Raw genomic sequence first — 22358 nt, 5'->3', positions numbered from 1 at the left:
ATAGAAGGTAACACGGGAACAAGCCATGAAGTCAGCAGCAGTGGGGGTCTCAGATTCAACCACCACTAGAAACTGCAAGCCCAGAGGCAGTGGGTGGCCAGTTGCCAGACCTGGGTGGCAGGCAGACGGCACGATGCTGTCTACCCTCCTTGTCCAGAAGTGGGGCACTTTCATTAGAGATTTGTGAGGTGAAGGAAGGTGACACATCTGTTTTTATTTTTAATTTCAAACACATTTATCTTACTTTTTATTATATATTTTTTATTTTACTTTAACTTTCGGAATATATGTGTAGAATGTGCAGGTTTGTTACATAGGTATATATACGCCATGGTGGTTTGCTGCACCTATCAACCCATCATCTAGGTTTTAAGCCCTGCATGCATTAGGTATTTGTCCTAATGTTCTCCTTCCCCTTGACCCCCACCCCCTGACAGGCCCTAGTGTGTGATGTTCCCCTCCCTGTGTCCATGTGTTCTCATTGTTCAATTCCCATTTATAAGTGAGAACATGCAGTGTTTGGTTTTCTGGTCCTGTGTTAGTTTGCTGAGAATGATGGCCTCCAGCTTCATCCATGACCTTGCAAAGGACATGATCTCATTCTTTTTTATGGCTGCATAGTATTCCATGGTGTATATGTGCCACATTTTCTTTATCCAGTCTATCACTGATGGACATTTGGGTTGATTCCAAGTCTTTGCTATTGTGAATAGTGCTGCAATAAACATACACATGCATGTGTCTTTATATTAGAATGGTGTGTAATCCTTTGGGTATATATATCCAGTAATGCGATTGCTGGGTCAAATGCTACTTCTGGTTCTAGATCCTTAAGTATTCGCCACACTGTCTTCTACAATGGTTGAAATAATTTACACTCCCACCAACAGTGTAATAGCGCTCCTATTTCTCCACAGCCTCACAAACATCTATTATTTCGTGACTTTTTAATAATTACCATTCTGGCTGGCATGAGATAGTATCTCATTGTGGTTTTGATTTGCATTTCTCTAATGACCAGTGATGTTGAGCTTTATGTTTGTTGGCTGCATAAATATCTGCTTTTGATAAGTGTCTGTTCATATCCTTTGTTCACTTTTTGATGGGGCTATTTGATTTGTTCTTGTAAATTTGTTTAAGTTCCTTGTAGATTCTGGATATTAGACATTTGTCAGATGGGTAGATTGCAAAATTGTTCTCCCATTCTGTAGGTGGCCTGTTCACTCTGATGCTAGCTAGTTTCTTTTGCTATGCAGAAGCTCTTCAGTTTAATTAGATCCCTTTTGTCAATTTTGGCTTTTGTTGTCTTAACCATGAACTCTTTTCCCATTTCTGTGTCCTGAATGGTATTGCCTAGGTATTCTTCTAGGGATTTTATGGTTTCTGGTTTAACATTTAAGTCCTTAATCCATCTTGAGTTAATTTTTTTATAAGGTGTAAGGAAGGGATCTGGTTTCTGTTTTCTGCATATGGCTAGCCAGTTTTCCTAGCACAATTTATCAAACAGGGACTCTTTTCCCCATTGCTTGTTTTTTTCAGGTTTGTTGAAGATCAGATGGTCATATATGTGTGGTGTTATTTCTGAGGTCTCTGTTCTGTTCCATTGGTCTATATATCTGTTTTTGTACCAGTACTATGCTGTTTTGATTACTGTAGCCTTGTAGTATAGTTTGAAGTCACGCATCGTGATGCCTCCAGCTTTGTTCTTTTTGCTTAGCATTGTCTTGGCTATACAGGCTCTTTTTTGGTTCCATATAGAATTCGAAGTAGTTTTTTTTTCTAATTCCTCTGAAGAAAGTCAATTGCTAAGGGACAGACTGCCTCCTCAATAGACATCTATTTTAATTACAATGAGCGAGGGGTGAGCTAGAGGCTGGCTGAGGTGGAGCTTTGCCTTTTGGGTCTACCTGCAGGGATGTTACAGACTAACAGAATATGACACATGCTCTAAGCTCTGTGTTGCTTTCACAGAACTGAACATTTCTTAACTCAGAAACATATCTACCTCTAAGATTTTGGCCAAGGAACTGAGGACCTCTGTCCCCCTGCCCAAGTTTCCTTTCTCTCTTCCACTCTGTGGCTCTCTTTCCCTTTACAAGCAGAACCAGATTCTCCTGGAGAGCCTCCTTTCCTTTTTCCAGCCTATTCTCCACTGGCTGTTACTGAGTTTTCATCTTTATCAGAGGATCTAAACTGCTGTCAACTCAATCAGCAATGTCATTGCCCGTGTGCTTTGGTGGCACAAACTTTATCCTCGCCTTGAGGCTTTGCATGTCTCTATGCTTTGGTCCCAGGTCTCCGGCCTCATTCCTCTACCTGGCTCACCTTAGGTGATCTCCTGGACCCAAGACCTCAACCTCTGCCTGGTGTCTCCCTGATTGACAGCTCTATGCCCCGAGGGGCCTCTAATATACTTGGAGATGCCACCATTTTTCAAACACCTCCACATGGACATCACAGAATGACTTTAAGTTCAGCATACTCAAAAATCAAGCCAATTTTCTCCAGAAACTGATTTTCAACCTTTTTATCATTTCTCAAGGAATACTGCCATTATCTTTCCTGTTCTACAAATTACACATATTTCTGAACACTTCCTCCCATCGCCTCCCATAGTTCACACATTCCCAGTTTCACTTCATCCCCTAAAATGTGTTTATATTTATATATTTGTCTACATTTTTACTACCACCTAGGTAGTAAAAATCATTCACATTGAACACTGAAGAGGTGTCCAGCTCTGTGATAAATGTTTTGTATGAATTGTTTACTCCTCACAGTGACCTTATCAAACAGGTAACATTATCATGTGTATTTTATATATGAGGGGTGAGGCTGATCAATGTTTTGGAATTTCCCACAGTCTCACAGTTGATTAGAGACAACTCTAACTTTTGTAAACCCAAATCATGCTACTCTTTCAAGAACGAGTCCAAACTCACTCAACTTCACTTACTACCTGGTGACATAGTTTGGATATTTGTCCCCACCCAAATCTCATGTTGAATTATAATCCCCAATGCAGGGGGTGGAGCCTGGTGGGAGGTATTTGGATCATGGAGATGGATCCTTCATGGTTTGGTGCTGGCTTCTTAAAAGTGAGTTCTCGGGAGAGCTGGTCTTTTAAAAGTATGTGGCACCTCCCTCTCTTTCTTGCTCCTGCCTCTGCCACAGTTGGAAGCTTCCTGAGGACTCCGCTAAAGCAGATGCTGACACCATGCTTCCCCTACAGCCCACAGAACCATGAGCCAATTACACCTCCTTTCCTGTAAATTACTCATTCTCAGGTGCAAGCCTGGACTAATACACTTGGACAGCTGTGCTACCTTCCTCATTGGTCTCCTTGTACCCAGCTTAGTTCATCCTTCTTGACGTCATCTTTATCATTCCTCTATTCAGAACTTATGCAGATTTTCTGGCACTCAGGCCAAAGCCAAGGTCCTGAACAGAGACCAACTTGCTGCCTGGCCTGGTTTGACCGCTCCTCAGCTCCTCAGAAACCTGATCCATGGGTTCCAGGCTCTCCCCTTTTCCCTGCCTACTCCCAAGAACAGGCCACAGAGGCCGTTCTCTTCCTTAACAGCCTCAAGGCATTAACACGGGTTTCTGAATCATTATTCCCTATCCAGCATGATTATTAATTAACTTTTGGATTCTAGACAACTCTATAAAATTCATGAGGACAAAAACCCATCTAGTTTTATTCACCATGCCTAGCATACAGTACTTAGTACTATTCTTCATGGCAATGTATTTTCCTTTAAAAACAATAGAATACTAATCACATTATGCTACTATACGATAATGCATACCACTGTAGAAAATGTGAGGGACTGGGGTAGATTAAAAGGGTAAAAACAAAGAAGGAGAGAGAAAAAGAAAAATTACCCATTGATCTTCATCCAGGAAAAAAATCATATTATATTTCTTTCAAATATTTTTGCCATTGACAGATATATATCAAAATATTTATAATTTTGTCTGACTATAATTTGTTTAAAAACTTATTTAAACTGTTTCTTATATCACTAACAACTTTAATGTTCATTATTTTAATGGCTATATGCAAATGTATTGTGTATATATACTGTAATTTATCAAACGCTCATAACAGAATTGGCTAGTTAGATTGTTTCCAAGTCTTGGCATATAAATGATGATCTCATAAACATCTCTGCAATAAACCTTTTCTTATACCTAAAAGATTTATATATCTTTTAGAATAATTACCTGATGGAACAATTAGTGAATAGAAGAGAACATGACTCTCTCCACGTTTTATATACTTATTGTCAAGTTGTTTCTGAAGTGGCATAATTAATGAATGGCATTTTCATGGTACTTGCTAGCGTTAGTTGTCTTCCATTCCACTTTTGCCAAATTTGTAGACCCCCAAAATACATACGTAATCACCCCTTATCAAAAGAGGATGTATTTCAGAACCCCCAGTGGATACCTGAAACCTCAGGTAGTACTGAATTCTATATACATTATGTTTTTTCCTATTACTACATATTTAGGATAAGGTTTAATTTATAAATTAGGCACAGTAAAAGATGAACAACAACAATAATAAAAGAATTATAATAATGTAGTATAATAAAAGTTATATAAACATGGTCTTCCTCTATAAATATTATATTGAAGTGTACTCAGCTATTTTTGGACTGAGGTTCACTTCTGGTAACCGAAATGGCAGAAAGTAAAACCGCAGATGAGGAGGGACTACGGTATACTGTGTTGTTGACTAATTTGTGTTTCTTAAAAAATTACTGAGGATTGCTTCTTCAAATAGCATAAATTATTATTTAAGCAATCACATTTTTATATTTGTGTTTATAATATTTATGCATGTATCTATATATTTAGATATATATGCCTCTATATTTTGTATAATATATAGCTATTTATTCCAAAGCTGTATTTTCTAGATATATAGATATATATCTATGCTGTATATTTCTATATAGATGGATATCTATGTATCGATACAGTTGTAGACATTGACAGAGACACAGACATGGATATAAATATATATATATATCTTATGTGCCAGAAAGTGTGCTGCATTCTAAAAACAGGAATAGAGGAAGTGAACAACCTTTTAGATGATGATGGAAGTAGCCAGCTGTAAATAATGTTGCTACAAATAAAATTGCTGCCTTTCCAGAAAACTCAGAATTCAAGGCCTGTGGATTCAAGAATCATAATGAAATCCAGCAGTGATTTTTCCAATCCTTTTCTTTCTTACCTAGTGTTTTTTGGAATTCTATTGAAGTTGATGTCATCCCCCACTGTGGCTGGTGGCAAAAAAACCATGGATGGTATGCATTCTCTGTTGGTACACACGGATCTGTAATATCTTGGCACAGTTGGAGTAAATGGATGGGACGCTGGCCCATCTGAAGATTCTGTTCGGGGTATTTTCAGTCCTGGAATGTGTCCTACCTGCAGTTTATTAGCTTTGTCAGAGAAATCACATTTTGAAAAATTCCTGCGTGTAGTATTCTAGCTTCTGGGGAGGCTCATTTGCCAGCATGCTTTCCTTAATCTACTGGAAGACTCTAAAGATTTAAATTCAGATGAAAATTTCTCCTTTATTTTAAGCTTCTTTCTATAAATTAAGTGACTTTAGAGCCATCAAATGTAGTTTCTCTATTTTGCATCCAGTATTTAACAGACATTGTTTGAATGTGTGTGGGGTTTTTTACACTTTTTTTTTATTGTAAATGTAGGTACTTTATTTAGATTTTAATAAGGCTCAGGCTGTTAAAACCGTTAGTTTTTTTTTTTTTTATGTTATTTTGCTGTCAACTAATCTAACACTTCTCTAAGAATAGGCATCAAATGGTTATTTCATATTGTTTCATAGTAATTGATCTATTACTCATGAACTTTGAATTGCACAATCAGCATGAGGGGTACCACGGGGCCTCAGAATCGCGTCCTATGGACAAGTTATTGATCCAGCTGAAATGAGAAACTACAGCCAGGGTCTAATCACTCCCAAGCTTGTCAGGACTTTCAGAATGGCTTTCATGAAAAAAATAAACAGCTACAAAGAATATCAAATAGCTTTTTTGGTAGTGTGCACACACCTAATAGCTCAATTGATTGCACTTTGGTTGAGATGAGAAAACGCTTAAGGTTACAGAAATCACATTTTTCTAAGTAGAATCATACATAGTAGTCAACAAAATCCTTAGAAAGTGAAGAATCAGGCAGATAACTTGAATATGCTTTCTATATCTTTGTTTCCTATATCAAAACATTCTGGTATGTATTAACTTGCTATTTGGACTTAAAGCTTCACAGGGATTTTACACAAATTTTTAAAATAGAGTAATTTTTCACTAAGCTAATTTACTACTTCACCATGACCTAATTTTTGACCCATGGGAATTACATATTAAATTATGACAAAACACACAACCACACCCAATTTTTTAAAATCCAAATTCTAACAAATGCCTGTTCATATCTTGGAAATAGTTTTTCTTCAGCTAGTTCACTGCTCTTGGATTTATGCAAATTAAGATATATATGCTATTAAATGCAAAAACCTACATGAAAAATGTGTCAGTTACACTGTTTAATAAATAGTACTATTTCAGTTTATTTAAAATTAACCTATGTATCTCTAGACCTCATTGTGAAGATGTAGACACAGAAGGTGGAGAAGATAACTTCAAAAAAATACTTGGAAAATTTATATAAACATTTTTTCTCATGACACCTTTTCTCAGAATTTGAAGAAATTAGCATTATTACTGTTTTTTCATCGTGGTAAATCTTCTACTGTTGTATTTTTTCACTGCCTTTCTTCTAAACTTCTTGAGAGGAGGTAAATCTTGCATGGAAAAACTTTTAAAGAATAAATGCTGTCAAATGAAATTAGTTGCATTTTTTCAGAACATAGCCATATAATGTTTTTTTGTAGGCAAAAGGCAAAACAGTAATAAAAAATTTTCTAGAAAATCTGTGTTTGAGGTTTTAACCAACCTTTTTCAAATTATCAATACAAGTATTAAGTTCTGCTTTTTTTTTTGGTTCTAATTCAAAGCGATTTTAGATTTGAAATGTATTTTCCTCATGTGACCTTTTGTATGTTTTATAAACTTTAATTTAGGACAGTTAAGTATATATATTAATACCTCTCTCTGAACAGCATGTTGTAAAGGATGTAAAATATACAATGAAATTGAGAGAAAAGAATATCAACTTTTTTAAAGCATCTACTTCATGAAAAGCTCCATTTGGGGCCTAATTGTAAATTAATTAGTATTAATTTGGAATCTAACATAGACTTGACACTATGGTAAGCCCTGAGAATGCCAAATAAATAATAAGGTTCCTATTTCAAAATTACCTGGTTTATACACTAGTAGAGCATGATGGTTACATGTGTACTTTAAGAAAGCAATGAAAAGCATAAATACTGTAATGGAGTTATGTACAATGAATGATGGGAACTTAAATGCAGTGTTGTCGAATACAGCTGTAGTGTTTAAAAAAACTGTATAAGGCAGTGAAAATTAGGCCATGTCTTAAATAATTAATAAAAATGCAGTTAGAGGTTTTTTTTTTTTCTTTCAGGGAAAGAAAAAAAAAACATTCTAGCCAGGTGATACAAATAATTAATCTTAAAAGTTTCTTGAGATAACACTTTTGGTAAAATGCACTACAAACTTTTGGAAGTTTTAATTAATGACCTAATTTCATAATTATAATACAATCATTACCATTAACTTTCAATGTCATATGTGATCATGTCTTTTCTATATACAAAATGTACTGAAAAAATTAGATTAAAACTCTAATGATTCAAGCTTTTGCTAAGTCTCTTTGCTTAACTATCTCAGTTTAGGTAATGATAATTCATGAGTGAAGATTTGTTTGTGTGGTGTTGTTTTACATACAACACTTGATGCACATGAAAAACAGGAAATCTGAAGTCAGGTGTATGGTTTTGAATCTAGTGTTTTTGCTTGCTGGGGCGGTGAACCTATGCTAGTGACTTCATCTCTCTGACTCCTTTCCCTGCTCATTAAAATAGTGATAATAATTGTAACTCCTCCTAGTTTAGATGAAGCTCTTTGCACAATTCTTGTTACATGGCCATATCAAGTAGTTAATTACTATTACTTAGCATTGGTATTGTCATCACTACCTTCTTCTTCATCATCATCACCACCGTCACTATTTCCATGATGATTCATTCAGAGAAAAATTGTTATGTTAATATTATGGAAATGTGAAAAAAGTATTTTGAAAAACAGCAAAGTCAACCTTATCTTTTTTTTTTTTCCAGAATAAATCAGTTATGAACGGATAAGGTGTCTGTTGTTTTCTTTTTTAATGAAATTTTATTTTCACAGGGATATTTTATCCTAAATATACTTTTCTTTTTGTCTTTTCTTTCTTTAAACATTTTTAAATGCCAAATATCTTTCATCATTTAATAACTCATTTTAGAGATTGTTACATTATTGTTCCTACTTACTACATGACTATTTCAAACAAAACCATCAACATTTTCTGCTACATTACTTCTAGGATGTAAAATCAGGGGAAGACATGGAGTAAAGTAACATTTTGTTTTATTTGTATGTGGCCACTTCTATTCCCTTTTATTTAACATCACTGAAACTGAATATTAAATTCAGGCATACAAGATAATGTCTTTCCTAAAGGATTTGGGAGCTACATTTGGATTGGGAGAAAGAACATTGAACTTGGTGCTAGAAGATATATTTTAAATCCTCAAATCTGTCTCTTACTAACTGTAGGATCAAGTCAATCACAGAATGTCTTGAAGCTTTTTCTTTTCCTTCATTGAAATTGCAATGGGTAAATGCAACCATTTGTTTTTGCCGCAAAAATGAATTGAGATGAAATATTTTGCTGACTACTTTCTCATCTATAAATCCATGATATTATTAAATAAAATAGGTGTTTTTATAATTAAAACTGATGGGACAAATACTTTCTGGTCAATTTAATGGGAGTATATATTTCCTAAGCAATGGAGACTTGTATTTCCTCAGCTTCTGAAACAACAGATGCAGAATGATTATGGAAAATGCCTATATCAATGGCTACTGCTTCCAAATAGAGAACTGTATGTTTGTGTGTGTGCTCTTTAACGACTTTCATCATCTGAATGCTATCTGTGTTTGTTATTAATTGCTGTTAAAAGTCAAACCCTACAGCTCTTTTGATTTAGCCTCTCTTGGGCTTGGGGATTGCGATACAGTAGTTGGCAGTTGTTCTCAGAATTCTTTGCAGTGAGAGCTTCTTTCATTGCTCCTCCCATCTGTAGCAGCTCACCTTCCACCTTTTCAGGCAATATGTAATTATCATGTCCGCAGACCACTTTTCTCTTCTCCATCAGCTTTGACAAGAAGATGGATCCTCCAGCTACAGAGTACATGTCATTGTTCATGAAGCACTTGCCCAACGGGAACTTAAATATTAATTGTGAAAAAACAGCATGGGGTAAGAATCTTTGATGAACTAAAATTACTGTTGTGCCATGATGTGAAGGGCCTTTAATTTTGCCATCTGGGTTGAATTGACAGAGAAGGACTAAGAATTGTAGCTTGGAGAATTGGTGAACTTTGCATATGGACAATTAACTAAAAAAGAACAGGCCAGTTTGGAAAATTGTGGGTATCTCTGAAAATGAAGTGTCTGCCTGCCTTCATATTATGCAGTCATTTTTCCGTCAGAGACACATTTCTTGCAGCGAATGGTAGTTTGGGCTGTAGTCAAGATTAGTGTTGATGCATTTGGACCTAAGTAAAGATTTCAACATCCTCTAGGAGCCGTGGCCCTGGTCACAGAATCTCTCAGTATTTTCCAAACACTTTTCCATTCCCTACAATCCCTATTACAACAAGAGAGCATTTTGTTAGATCTCTGACAGGAAATGTAAATCTCTTATCCATGTGATTTAATAGCTCTTCATCTCTGATAGAAAATAAAGAAAATAAATCACAAATATTTATACTGTTAAGTTAAAAAAGAATTGATCCTGGTTCATTCACGAATCAGTTTTTATTTTCACAAAAGCAAGAAAAAAATGTATTGAGTTAAACCACTAGCTGTTTTGAAAATAATCCATTTACTAGAATAGCTAGTCAGAGAGTTATTAACTCTGTTATTTTCAAATACCAATTTATCAATTTTAATCTTTTAACTAAGCTTGGCTTTTTTCTTTTAAATTGTTTGAACAAACAGCCTGTTTCCTGCATGTGGTGTTAAGTTTTATGGTTATCATGGAAAAATTATTTTAATGTAGATGTGTTTCTTTGCAAAGCCGATAAAACACCTGTTTTCCTTATAAATGCAATCTACATAAAAGTGAATTTTACAAAAAATATAAATTTTTGAGGTTTTTGACCATTAGTGTTAACAAAGAGATATTCGAAGTTTGTGTTTCTTTTTTTTCCATTTTTCTGGACTTGAGGACTTTAAACATGAAAGGTATATGTGGGAAAATGCTATACTAGATAGATTTTGTTGTATATTTGAAATCATATGCATTGACAGTTATAATTACTTTTAATTGCAAAAACTGCAATTACTTTTGCACCAACCTAGTAAAAGTATGTGCCTTCAAATCACTTAGTATAATCCTTTCTTGGTAAAGATAAAGCAGCTGTGACCCAGAAGGTATGCGCCTCCCCTCATTTGTATCATACCTGCCTCCAGAGTCTGTTCCCCTGACTTTAGCCTGACCCTAAACCTAGTACAACATTTTGGGAAGAATTACGCGTCCAGCAGCAACACATTACTTAGAGCTTCAAGATCAAAAACAAGGGTTTCCTGTGGACACAAATAATTATGGAGCAACTACTATATAAAAAGCTCAATTTAGAGTATCCATATAAGGGTTAAAGGACACTAGAGGAATTAGTTGATCTTGAATATTGCAAATTTTTAAAAAGTGAAGAAAAAGGAAAGCAAATTCCAAAGAGGAAATATTTTCATACTTCCTATATGTAACAAACCTGCACATTGTGCACATGTACCCTAAAACCTAAAGTATAATAATAATTAAAAAAAAAGAAATATATTTTGATAGTGGGAAAATAGCAGAAAATTCTATCACTTTCAGTAATTCTTTAGGAGGACTCACAGTATATGATTGAACACATTTGGGACTGGCAAGTATCTCCGAAGCTAAATAATTTTTTACTTCTTATCTACCTCTTTTGGTAACATAGTTACTGCTTACATATGTCAGTAAAATATATGTTTCTGTAATCTATTTTTTTGTCGTTGTCATTAAGATGGAGTTTCACTATTGTTGCCCAAGCTGGAATGCAGTGGCGTGATCTCGGCTCACCACAACCTCTGCCTCCCGGGTTCGAGCAATTCCCTTGCCTCAGCCTCCTGAGTAGCTGGGATTACAGGCATGTGCCACCATGCCTGGCTAATTTTGTATTTTTAGTAGAGACGTGGTTTCTCCAGGTCAGTCAGGCTGGTCTAGAACTCCCGATCTCAGGTGATCCACCTGCCTTGGCCTCCCAAACTGTAATCTATTTTATAAGCTCTGTGTTTCCACTCAACACTTGAGATGGTGTTGACACTGATTTTCAGAAGGAAAATAAGCTTTTGGGAGAACTATGCCATATGTTGCTGCCTCTGCTTCCAGACATCATAACGTGTAAAAAATTGTCATTTCAAAAATGATTAAAGGTCTTCTAAATATTTACAGGTTGCCTAAGAACCACATCAAAACTTACTGTCTTCCTATGACTTCAGAATAGGCAAAACACATCCTTTCACAACATTACCCCACTTCAGACTGCAGAAGCATCAGAAGTGAATTTTTCCTTCGTGTTGAACCAGTCACTATGATCAAAATGGGCATGCCAACCTCACTTGATCTTAATCACACGTCTTTAATTAGCATAATGTGTGTCTTGGGAGAAAGAAATGCTATGCTGTCTGTGGTCTATGCTCCCAGCCCCCTGAACAACCTTCACAGTGAAGGCAATATATGGAGCTCATACATTAATGAATGCTTTTCCAACCTCATTTTTGCTGTGTGTTTTTTTTAAAGCGTATTTCTTGTGAGCCAAATGCTGCTCCCCATGTGTCTTCTGTACACTACTATTAAGCAGTAATGAGATATTCCATGCACTGATATCAGCCTTCTACTTCTCTTCATGCCTGCCAAAATATTCTCTTTTAATCACACCCTAAAACAGGTCTTTTCTGTCCTTCCTCTTATATAAATGTATTCCTGTTCCTGTGTTTTATTAACATCACCAGTGCTGTCTCCTAGGTAAAAGATTAATTACTTGGCTGTGATTCACAGAAATGGAGTAGCAACTAAATTACTGAGGGAATAAATCAGAAAATCAGTTATTGTTATGTCACAGCAAAAACTCTTTAAAAGAGAAAATGAGGAAACATCTTCAATATATTAACATGCCTATATGTCAGGACAAAGCACCTCAAAGTCTTTTTAAAATTGGATGGGTAAGCAAAAGAACATCAACATGGCAATAACCAATGCCTATTTAATACTGATAAATGGGTTCTGACTGTATAATTATGCCACCCCTTTAGTGAATATCTCTTTGTTGCACATTAATTAAATTTGGGTTAGCTATTTCTGTGAACCCTCAATAACTGGTGAATGCTAGGGGAGATTCAAAACCTCACTTCTAATTAGTCATAATTATGATTTGTAGTCTTTGAAGTTCTTTTTTCCCCCAAAATACCCTTCCTGAGATGGTGTTTTATTTTCTAACTTCTTGCAAGAAATTCAAACTCTCAAATTCATTATACAGTAAAGATTAACTGGAAAAGAGAAACACACCTTTTACATAAAACAGAACACTGTATTGTGGTATTTATTTCTCCACTACCAGATAATTATTTAGAGCTGAGTAATTCGTTTCCATTGTTAAAAATTTATTTAAAAGTGGATAGGATAGTAAGGCCTATTCCAGTTCACGAAGTCTGGGAAGGCCTCCTTGAAGAATTACCAAATGAACATGATATTGAAGGAAGTGGAGGAGGTAGGCCTGGGACCATGTGCGGAAGAGAATGGAAGTCAGAGACATAAGCCATTCACTCTGCTCACCCAACTGCTTTCCCTTACACTGCTTTTTTCTGTTTTCATGAGTTACTGACACCAACACACACACATACACACACACCAACACACACACACACACACACACACACACACACACACACACACACATTCTTTCTCCTCCTCTATCCTCCTCTAACAAGGAAGCTCCATAAAGTCAGGGGCTTTGTTGGGTTCACCACTATCTCTCCAGCACCAGAATCCAGGGCCATAAGAAAGAAAATGCTCAATACATAAATTTTTGAATGAGTTCAAAACCTGATTGCAGAAATGTGTCATTCCTGAAAATTACAAAATAGCCCCCCCAGTTTTTTTGGGCAACACTTGCCATTAAATGATTTGATATATTATGGCCTGTGGCTACACTGGTTTAAAAGGCTTTGAGAAGCAGACAAAGAAGGCAAGAAAATCCTCAACATGGACATCAGGGTATTGATTAACAACTGATGAGAGTAATAACATTGTTATAATCATAAAATTCATGATATTTTAAAATTTTTGGAAAATAACAAAGTAAAAAGAGGAAAATCTAGTGATTAACATTTTTATTTGTACTACCTAGAGATACACATATAATTGCCTTGTGTTAAATTTTAGATTCAAACTTTTATTAGGATTCTAAAATAACCAGGGAGAGGCTAGGTGAGGTGGCTGATGTCTGTAATACCAACACTTTGGGAAGTCAAGGTGGGAGGATCACTTAAGCCCAGGAGCTTGAGACCAGCCTGGGCAACATAGCGAGACTCTGTATAAAATAAATAAATAAATAAAAATAAAAGAGTTTATAAAAATGCTTTGAACCTGTATTTAATTTTTATTTACAATTGAACTCAAATTTTTCTCCAAAATATATTTAAATAATTTGTGGAAAGTTATGTGGTACCTGTAAGTTCAAATAGTCACGTCCTCAAATAATTTAAACTAAAGTGTTTGGTCATTAAATGTATGCAAACTGCATCCACTCAGCCCAAAGCATAAGTGAATACAAACAGAATAGCTCATTAATCCCCAGGTAAGGTGGAGTTAAACCTTGTAAATATGGTTTTAAATAGAAAAACACACACAGTCATAACTTTTTATAAGAGCACATCACTAACCACAAGAGAAAGAAAACATGTTGGAATAATAAAAGGCTCAGCCAGGAAAGACAGAAGATGCTCAGCTCTTTCAGTAAGCATGAGTATATAAATTACGCCATAATGAGTTATTATTTCATACCCACTAGACTGGCAAAAATTGTGACTAAAGCAAATAGTAGTGAAGAAGTGGATCAACAGGGTATACATATACATATTGTAGGTGAGATTAAGAACTGACATGAAACTTTTCATCATACTCAGTTACTGTCCATACCTCTTTTTTCCCAGCCATGCCACTTAGTTTATGTCATCAGGAGAAAATTTTTGTGCATGTGACCAGAAACATTTAGAAGTTTTATAGCACATCCAATAACGAAAACCCGGAAACATTTGCACTCTGATTAGAGAATGTTCATAAATTACAGCTTGTTCATGTGCTAGAATATTATTAGACGGAAAGTGAGTTACATACGCATGCAATAATATGGAGAAAACTGAGTCTTACTCCGTGAGGAAACCCTGGCATAGACATCTTCATACAGTAAAATAGGGTTTTTTTTGTTAATAAAACTCAAAAGCAACTGTCACCAAAAAATACACATTGTGGACATAAGTATATATGCTAGAAACTTTAAACATAAAAGTACTGATGAACATGCATTTGAAGGCAGTGTTTCCTTCTGGGAGAAAGCAGAGGTATCAGGTCTGGCATGAACACTCGTGCTTATGTAGCCGGGTTTCACGATTTTTTTTTGAGACAGAGTCTTGCTCTGTGGCCCAGGCTGGAGTGCAGTGGCGCAATCTCGGCTCACTGCAAGCTCTGCCTCACGGGTTCACGCCATTCTCCTGCCTCAGCCTCCCGAGTAGCTGGGACTACAGGCGCCCGCCACCACGCCCGGCTACTTTTTTGTATTTTTAGTAGAGACGGGGTTTGACTATGTTAGCCAGGATGGTCTCGATCTCCTGACCTCGTGATCCACCCTCCTCGGCCTCCCAAAAAGCGCTGAGTTTACAGGCGTGAGCCACTGCGCCCTGCCGTTTCATGTTCTTTTAAGTTCCTGAGCTGTTGGCTATGGCCGTGGGGATTCATATTTTAACTAATTAATGAGTGCCATGATGAGCCATTAACAATTCCGAACCAAAGATTATGATGAATCCAATTTGGTGCACGTAACAGCCACATTGAAAATAAACATAGAGATAACAACAATAACGATACAACTAGAGAATGTTCACACGAACAGAACTCATCCCTGTAACTTTATTAGCGTTTCCATATTCTCGCCTCTCTCTCTCTCTCTTTCTTTTACTATCTCTTTCTCTCTTCCACTTCTCACCATACGCCCCAGCTACTATTTGGTTATGGCCCCTGTGAAACTTACTGTCAGCTTTTCTCCAATTACCTCATTCCGCAAATAATATAATACTGTCTTCCAAATATTTTTTCAATCAAGCTGCTGCATTCATTGAGTGCAGAGGTCAACGGAAATACTGATCAGCAAACGACAGAGTGTTGCAATTCAAGTGTAATGGGCTTGAATTTAAGGAAAATGTTTATGTTCATTTATCGTTTTTCAACGTAAGAACTATTGTGCTGAAAACATGCCAAGCAATCAGCTAGCTAGGAAGATTTTTATTTCAACAATATCTTTAATCACATATAAAACAGGATAGAGTGAATTCACTGAGATATAAGCAGATGTCAGAACCTAGCTTCATCCTAAAGTTACTAGGATTCATTCTTGGATGTACCAGTAATATTATACTAATAACTTGCCATTAAGCCAGGAGGGCCACTCGTGCTATTTTCATTAATAAAAATTAAGGGTTGTAGGAAACATATTAAGTTCATCATTATACTTCATTTCCATTAGATGCTTGCTCTGAAATTTTCAGCTTATTTTTTGAAAAGCATTTTTGATTTTAAAAGGATGTTGGAAGAAGTGTGGTGGGATTTGTTTTGACTTCAAGGTAAACATAAATGTTCAATATTGGTTCATGTCTAAAGCATATACTATAATTTAAATCAAAGTGACAGAATAATAAATTCAAGCAGTAAGTATGACAGAATACTTATGGCTCTGGTTAGCGTGAATAATTATTGCTGTGGTTTGAATGTGTCCCCTCTAAAATGCAGGTGTTGTCAATGTGATAGTATTAAGAGGTAGAATGTTCAAGAGGTAATTGGGTCATGCGGGCTCCTCCCTCCTGAATGGGATCGGTTGCCCTTATAAAAGAGGCTTCCTGCAGCCTTTAGCTCACTGACTTTTCACCTTCTGCCATCTTAGGACACAGCATTTCTTCCGTTGGAAGATGCAGCAACAAAGCACCATGTTAAAAGCAGAAAGCAGCCCTCACCAGGCAGCCAAATCTGCCAGTGCCTTCATCTAGGACTTCCCAGCCTCCAGAACTGGGAGAAAATAAATTTCTGTCCTTTAGAAATTACCCACTCTCAGGTGTCTTGTTATAGCAGCACAAAATGGACTAAGGCAAAAACTGGTATCAGAGGAGTAGAGGGTTGCTTTAACAAATACCTAAAAATGTGAAGTGTCTTTGGAACTGGGTAATGCGTACAGGTTGAAACACTTTTGAAATGCAGAAGAGAAAGGGCCTAGATTGCTATGAAAGAAGCATTAAGAGCAATTCTAGTGAGGATTCAGGAGAAGAGGAGAGCTATGGGGAAAGCCTCTGTCTTCTTAGTGATAGACCTAAGTGGTTTTGACCAGACTGCTGGCAGAAATATAGGCAGGAAAGGCCATTCGGAAGAGGTCTTAGACAAAAATGAGAAATATCCCATAGGAAACTGGAGCAAAGGCCATCCTTGTTACAAGGTGGCAAATAATTGGGCTGAGTTATGTCCATGTCCTAGGACTTTGTGGAGGGCAGACCTCACGAGCAAATGAACTCTGACATTTGGTGGAAGAAATCTCTAAGCAGCAAAGTATTCTGGGTGTCACATGGCTTCTTTTATCCACTTACAGTAAACTGTGAGTAGAAAGAAATCATTACACGGAGAATTTATTATTCAAAGGGAAGCAAAATGCAAAGATTTCAAAAAATATCAGCTTTGTACAAAAAAAGTTTTTGTTGTTGTTGTTGTTGTTGTTATTTAAGCTTCTTTCTGTAATCCGAGCCTTTTGGGAGGCTGAAGCAGGTAGATCATTTGAGGTCAGGAGTTCGAGACCAGCCTGACCAACATGGTGAAACCTCGTCTCTACTAAAGATACAAAACTTAGTAGAGCGTGGTGGTGTGCACCTGTAATCCCAGCTACTAGGGAGGCTGAGGCAGGAGAATTGCTTGAACCTGGGAGGTGGAGTTTGCAGTGAGCCAAGATTGCACCACTGCACTGCACTCCAGCATAAACAAATGGTCAAAAAAAAAAAAAAAAAAAAGCTTTATTATTATTATTATTTTTTAGTAGAGAAAACCAAGAGTGTGGCCCAAGCTGCATTTGATAAGAGATTAGTATGAATTGAAGAAAGCCAGGTGCTATTTGTCAACACGAGAGACTGACCAGGAAGGCATTTCAGAGACCTTCTAGTCTACCAGGCCCATCACAGGCCTAGAGTGCTAGGGCCTTGCAGAAAGCCTGAGGAAGGCCATTTTTAGTGGAGTTTTGGGTCAGGGCCGCCCCGAAACTGCAGATCTGTAGAAACACCAGCATGCAACACTAGATTAGGAAATCCCCAAACAGCTGACTCCAACCAGTGAGAGCTGCTGTGTGAATGGTTCCCAGCAAAGCCACGTCATGTGAAGTAATTCTACAAACCTCACTTGGAAATCTAGTCTGTTTCTCCGGGCAGGACACTATCTTTCTAACACAGAAAGGAAGGAAATGTGGATCTCGTTTCAAATTTCCAAACTTACCCTGCTTTTTCTGAGACACTTGATTGCTGACAACCTCGATATTATTAGGAAAGCTTGATGTTAACAATCTCTTGATAGTGTGTATTTTATTTGACACTTGAGTTCTTTTTTTTTTTTTTTTTTTTTAGCTCAATTGACAAGTCTCTTTTAAATACTAGAATATATCTTATCCCTCTAATTTAAACTTTTCTTGCATAATTTTTTGTTGAATAAACTTGGTCATATATCTTGTAGAGTTTCACCAGATCTGAGTTTTGCTGATGTTATTTTTAAAGTATAATTTGATATTTTCTTTCTTCTATATTTCTTTGAAATCTGTAGTTAAGTGTAGAGGTTTGAATAGACTGTTTCACTTTTTGGAGAAGACTATTTCTTAACTGGAGACATTTTCCATCAGTGGGTATCTAATTTCTTATTATCTCTCATTGTGTCATGCATCCACTAGTTGCCTAGATTCATTTATTCATGAGCAGTTTCAAAATAATTCAATTTTTTAATGTTTTTAGCTGGATCATATTGGTAAATATCAATTTATCTCATCAGTTACTCAGCTGCACTGTTGCATAGTTCATAAAAAAGTAGAACAACGGTTTATGTTTTCAAATTTTATAATGTAGCAATAACCTAACATTCTTCAAATATGATCAATATGTCTCCAGTTGTCAGCCAAAATTCTCAACCCCATATTTTAATCCTTATATTAAAAATAGGTAGTTTAAATTCTATGTCTGATATCTCCATTATATTAATTCCCGTGTGCCTATTTTCTCTTGTTTCTATTGTTGAATATATGTTCTATCTCCTCTTTTATATATTATATACATATATATATACACATGTATATATATAACTGCTGGGCATTTCCTATGAAAATTTTCCAAAGTAATTTGATGTTTTGGGACGTTATCTTTTTCCAGAAATGATTCCTGATAGATTCTGACATATGTCTTAAGCTATAGAATTAGACTTCCCAACTATCATGTATCTGATAAGGGACCAGTATAGAAAATATAAAGGACTCTCACAACTCCAAAATAAAAGAGTAGTGGAACCCAATTTTTAAAATGAAAAAAAGATTTGAATAGATATTTCTTCAAAGAAGATAAACAAATGGTCAAGCACATGTAAAGACGCTCAATATCATTAGTTATTAGGAAAATGCACATCAAAACTTCAATATAATCACTCCACTCCAACCTAGATGACTATGATCAAAAAGGCAAAGAATTACAAAGGTTAGTAAGAATATGGAAAAAGTATAATTCAACTGCATTGATGGTGAGTATGAAAAGTGGTACAAGCGCCAGGTGTGGTGGCTCACGCCTGTAATCCCAGCACCTCTGGAGGTCGAGGTGGGTGGATCACAAGGTCAGGAGTTTGAGACCAGCCTGGCCTGTACCCATTACACCAGTACGGTGAAACCCTGTCTCTACTAAAAATACAAAAAAAATTAGCCAGGCACGGTGGTGCATGCCTGTAATCCCAGCTACTTGGGAGGATGAGGCAGGAGAATTGCTTGAACCCGGGAGGTGGTGGTTGCAGTGAGCTGAGATCGTGCCACTGCATTCCAGCCTGGGTGACAGAGCAAGAATGGGTCTCAAAAAAAAAAAAAAAAAAATGGTACAGAGGGTGCTTCAGAAAACAGTTTGGCAGTTCTTCAAACACTTAAACACGAGGTTCCCATATAACCGGCAATTTTACTCCTAGGTCTACATTCGTGTATACACGAACACTTGTATATGAATGTTTATTGTAGCGTATTTTATAATAGGCAAAGTGGAAATAACATGAATGCTTATCAATTAGTGAGTGTGTAAACAAATGTAGTATATACATGTAATGATACGTTATTCAGCCATAATTAGGAATGGAGTATATATACATACTACACTGTGGATGAAACTTGCAAATGTTATGCTAAGTGAAAGAAGAGAGACATAGAAGGCCACATATTATATGATGAAATGTCCGCAATAGAGATAGAAGCTTGATTAATGACTCTTAAGCTATAGAAAGGCAGGAAATAGAAAATACCTGACAATAGGATGAGAAGAGTATTGTGCAATCAGATAACGGTGATGGTTGCACAACCGTGCGAATATACTAAAAATCATCGAATTGTACATTTTAAAACATGAATTTTACTGTATATAATTTATATCTCAGGAAAGATAATTGTGAAAGTAGCTTGAAGTTTATCTTATTTGTATTGATTTAAAAAAAGAAACTATATTCTGAAGATACAATCATTCCTTTTTTTGACTGACCTAATTTTTTTTCTCATTCTACACTTTATTATTATATTTACCTGCAAATTTATTTTGCATATTTTGTGCTGTAAAACTCTAATTGGATTATTTTTCTCCAATTAGCCAGAGTTTTTCAGCTTTTATCCACATTGTTGAATAAAGTTTTCTTTTTAAAATTTTCAGGTCATGTATAGCCCTGGGTGTTTTTAACTCCTGTTTATTATATTTCCTGTATGTATCGAAATGATTTACCTAAGTGTCACATCTTTGTTGTTGTTGTTGTTTTGGGGATAGTGTTTCTGTCACCCAGACTAGAGTACAGTGGTACAATCATAGCCCACTGCAGCCTCTAATTCCTGGGCTCAAGCAATCCTCCCACCTCAGCCCCCCAAATAGCTGGGACCACAGGCATGCATCACCACACCTGGCTAATTATTTCTTATAATTATTTCTTATTTTATAAAGACAGGGTCCCACTGTGTTGGCCAGGCAGGTCTCAAACTCTTGGGCTCAAGTGATCCTCCCGCTCTGGCCTCCCAGAGTGCTGGGATTACAAATGTGAGCTACCACACCAGCTAGTCTTGTTTTAGTCTTGTTATTTAAAATGTTTTAATATACATTTGGACATGAATTACTTACTTGCCTTTTTAAATTTTTCTTAAATATCTTAACCAATGTTAAACATCACTCAAAATAGAATAGCACCTACAACTTACTGGGAATTTTGATTGATGCTGTGTTTAAAAAGGTGAGCATAGTATAGAGTGAGAGCTGTAGCTATTGCAGGCACGTGTGAATTTGTGTGTCTCATAGCCCATGAGTGGCCCTCCTCTGAAGTCAGGGGACACAGTGTTTCTGTTTTTCCTCGCATTCTTCACGGCTCCTGGGAACACCTCCATCCTTATCTTCATTTTATCTCGTGACTTCCACCACCTGCATCATCCCAAAGCGAGGCTTCCTCGGCCTGTCTTGCTGCTATTCGTTGTCCTACTGCTAAGGCTGGGTGGCTGTGATAGGCACAGTTGGCTACTGAATGGCAAATTTTCATCATAGCAAAGTTGACTGCTTCATTTTAGAATCTTTGACATTATGACTGTAGGAAAAGTTTTTGTTGTTGTTTTGTTTGTTTTGTTTTTTTTTTGCGACGGAGTCTCGCTCTGTCACCCAGGCTGGAGTGCAGTGGCACGATCTTGGTTCACTGCAAGCTCTGCCTCCCGGGTTCATGCCATTCTCCTGCCTCAGCCTCCTGAGTAGCTGGGACTGCAGGCACCCGCCACCATGCCCGGCTAATTTTTTGTATTTTTAATACAGATGGGGGTTTCACCATGTTGGCCATGAGGGTCTCGATATCCTGACCTTGTGATCCGCCTGCCTCAGCTTTCCAAAGTGCTGGGATTACAGGCGTGAGCCACCGCGCCCGGCCAGGAAGATGTTATTGTTTGGAATTAGCATTAAGATATTTTGTATACCTTTTTTAACTTATTTTTTTATTCACAGACTTGACAAAACAAAGCACCCTGGGAGAGAAATCCTGAGCCTGGAGGATCTGACAAAGGAGCGTCTTCATGTACCCCACACAGGGTCATGTTACTCACCAAGGCAGGGCACTAACATCACACCCCGTCTTTCCTCAGTGGATAATGAAAGGCAGTCGAGACTCTTTGCAGTGATTTGTAAGTTTTGAAATTTACTTACAACCACTTAAGAACATTTAGATCAGGATTATCAATCAGTAAGTGCTTATTTGGAAGAGATTTGCATGTAAGCCATATAAAAATAAAAGGAATTAAAAGCAAGCTGAATCATTTCATGTTTTGTCTTAATGATAATCTTTTGCTTCTCTTGATTTTTTTTTCTTACATACTCATTCTTTGATCCTTTGGATTTATTTTCGTGCACTGGCATGAACCTGGTAAACATTATAAATTTTAAAATGCCAGATTTTATCAAATATGAGATGTACACACTTTCACGTTTTAATATGTGTGAACTCCGAATGTGTCTTACAATTGTCATCAAGTAAGCAAAAGGCAGGATGTATTTCT

The 22358-nt window shown here is 36.6% G+C and overlaps 1 long non-coding RNA gene across 1 annotated transcript; it reads left to right on the top strand.

The window, feature by feature from the left end:
• The first annotated feature begins 9314 nt into the window (after window positions 1–9314).
• On the top strand, window positions 9315–22115 carry LOC131383179 (uncharacterized). Its single transcript, XR_009212994.1, has 2 exons — window positions 9315–9498; window positions 21811–22115. It is a non-coding gene; the product is annotated as an uncharacterized LOC131383179 (long non-coding RNA).
• Window positions 22116–22358: the final 243 nt, after the last annotated feature.

This window comes from Hylobates moloch, unplaced genomic scaffold (genome assembly GCF_009828535.3).
Source record: "Hylobates moloch isolate HMO894 unplaced genomic scaffold, HMol_V3 SCAFFOLD_4, whole genome shotgun sequence".
NCBI classification, from domain to species: Eukaryota; Metazoa; Chordata; class Mammalia; order Primates; family Hylobatidae; genus Hylobates; species Hylobates moloch.
The sequence above is the reverse complement of the archived record's forward strand: the minus strand, read 5'-3'. Positions and strand labels throughout refer to the sequence as shown.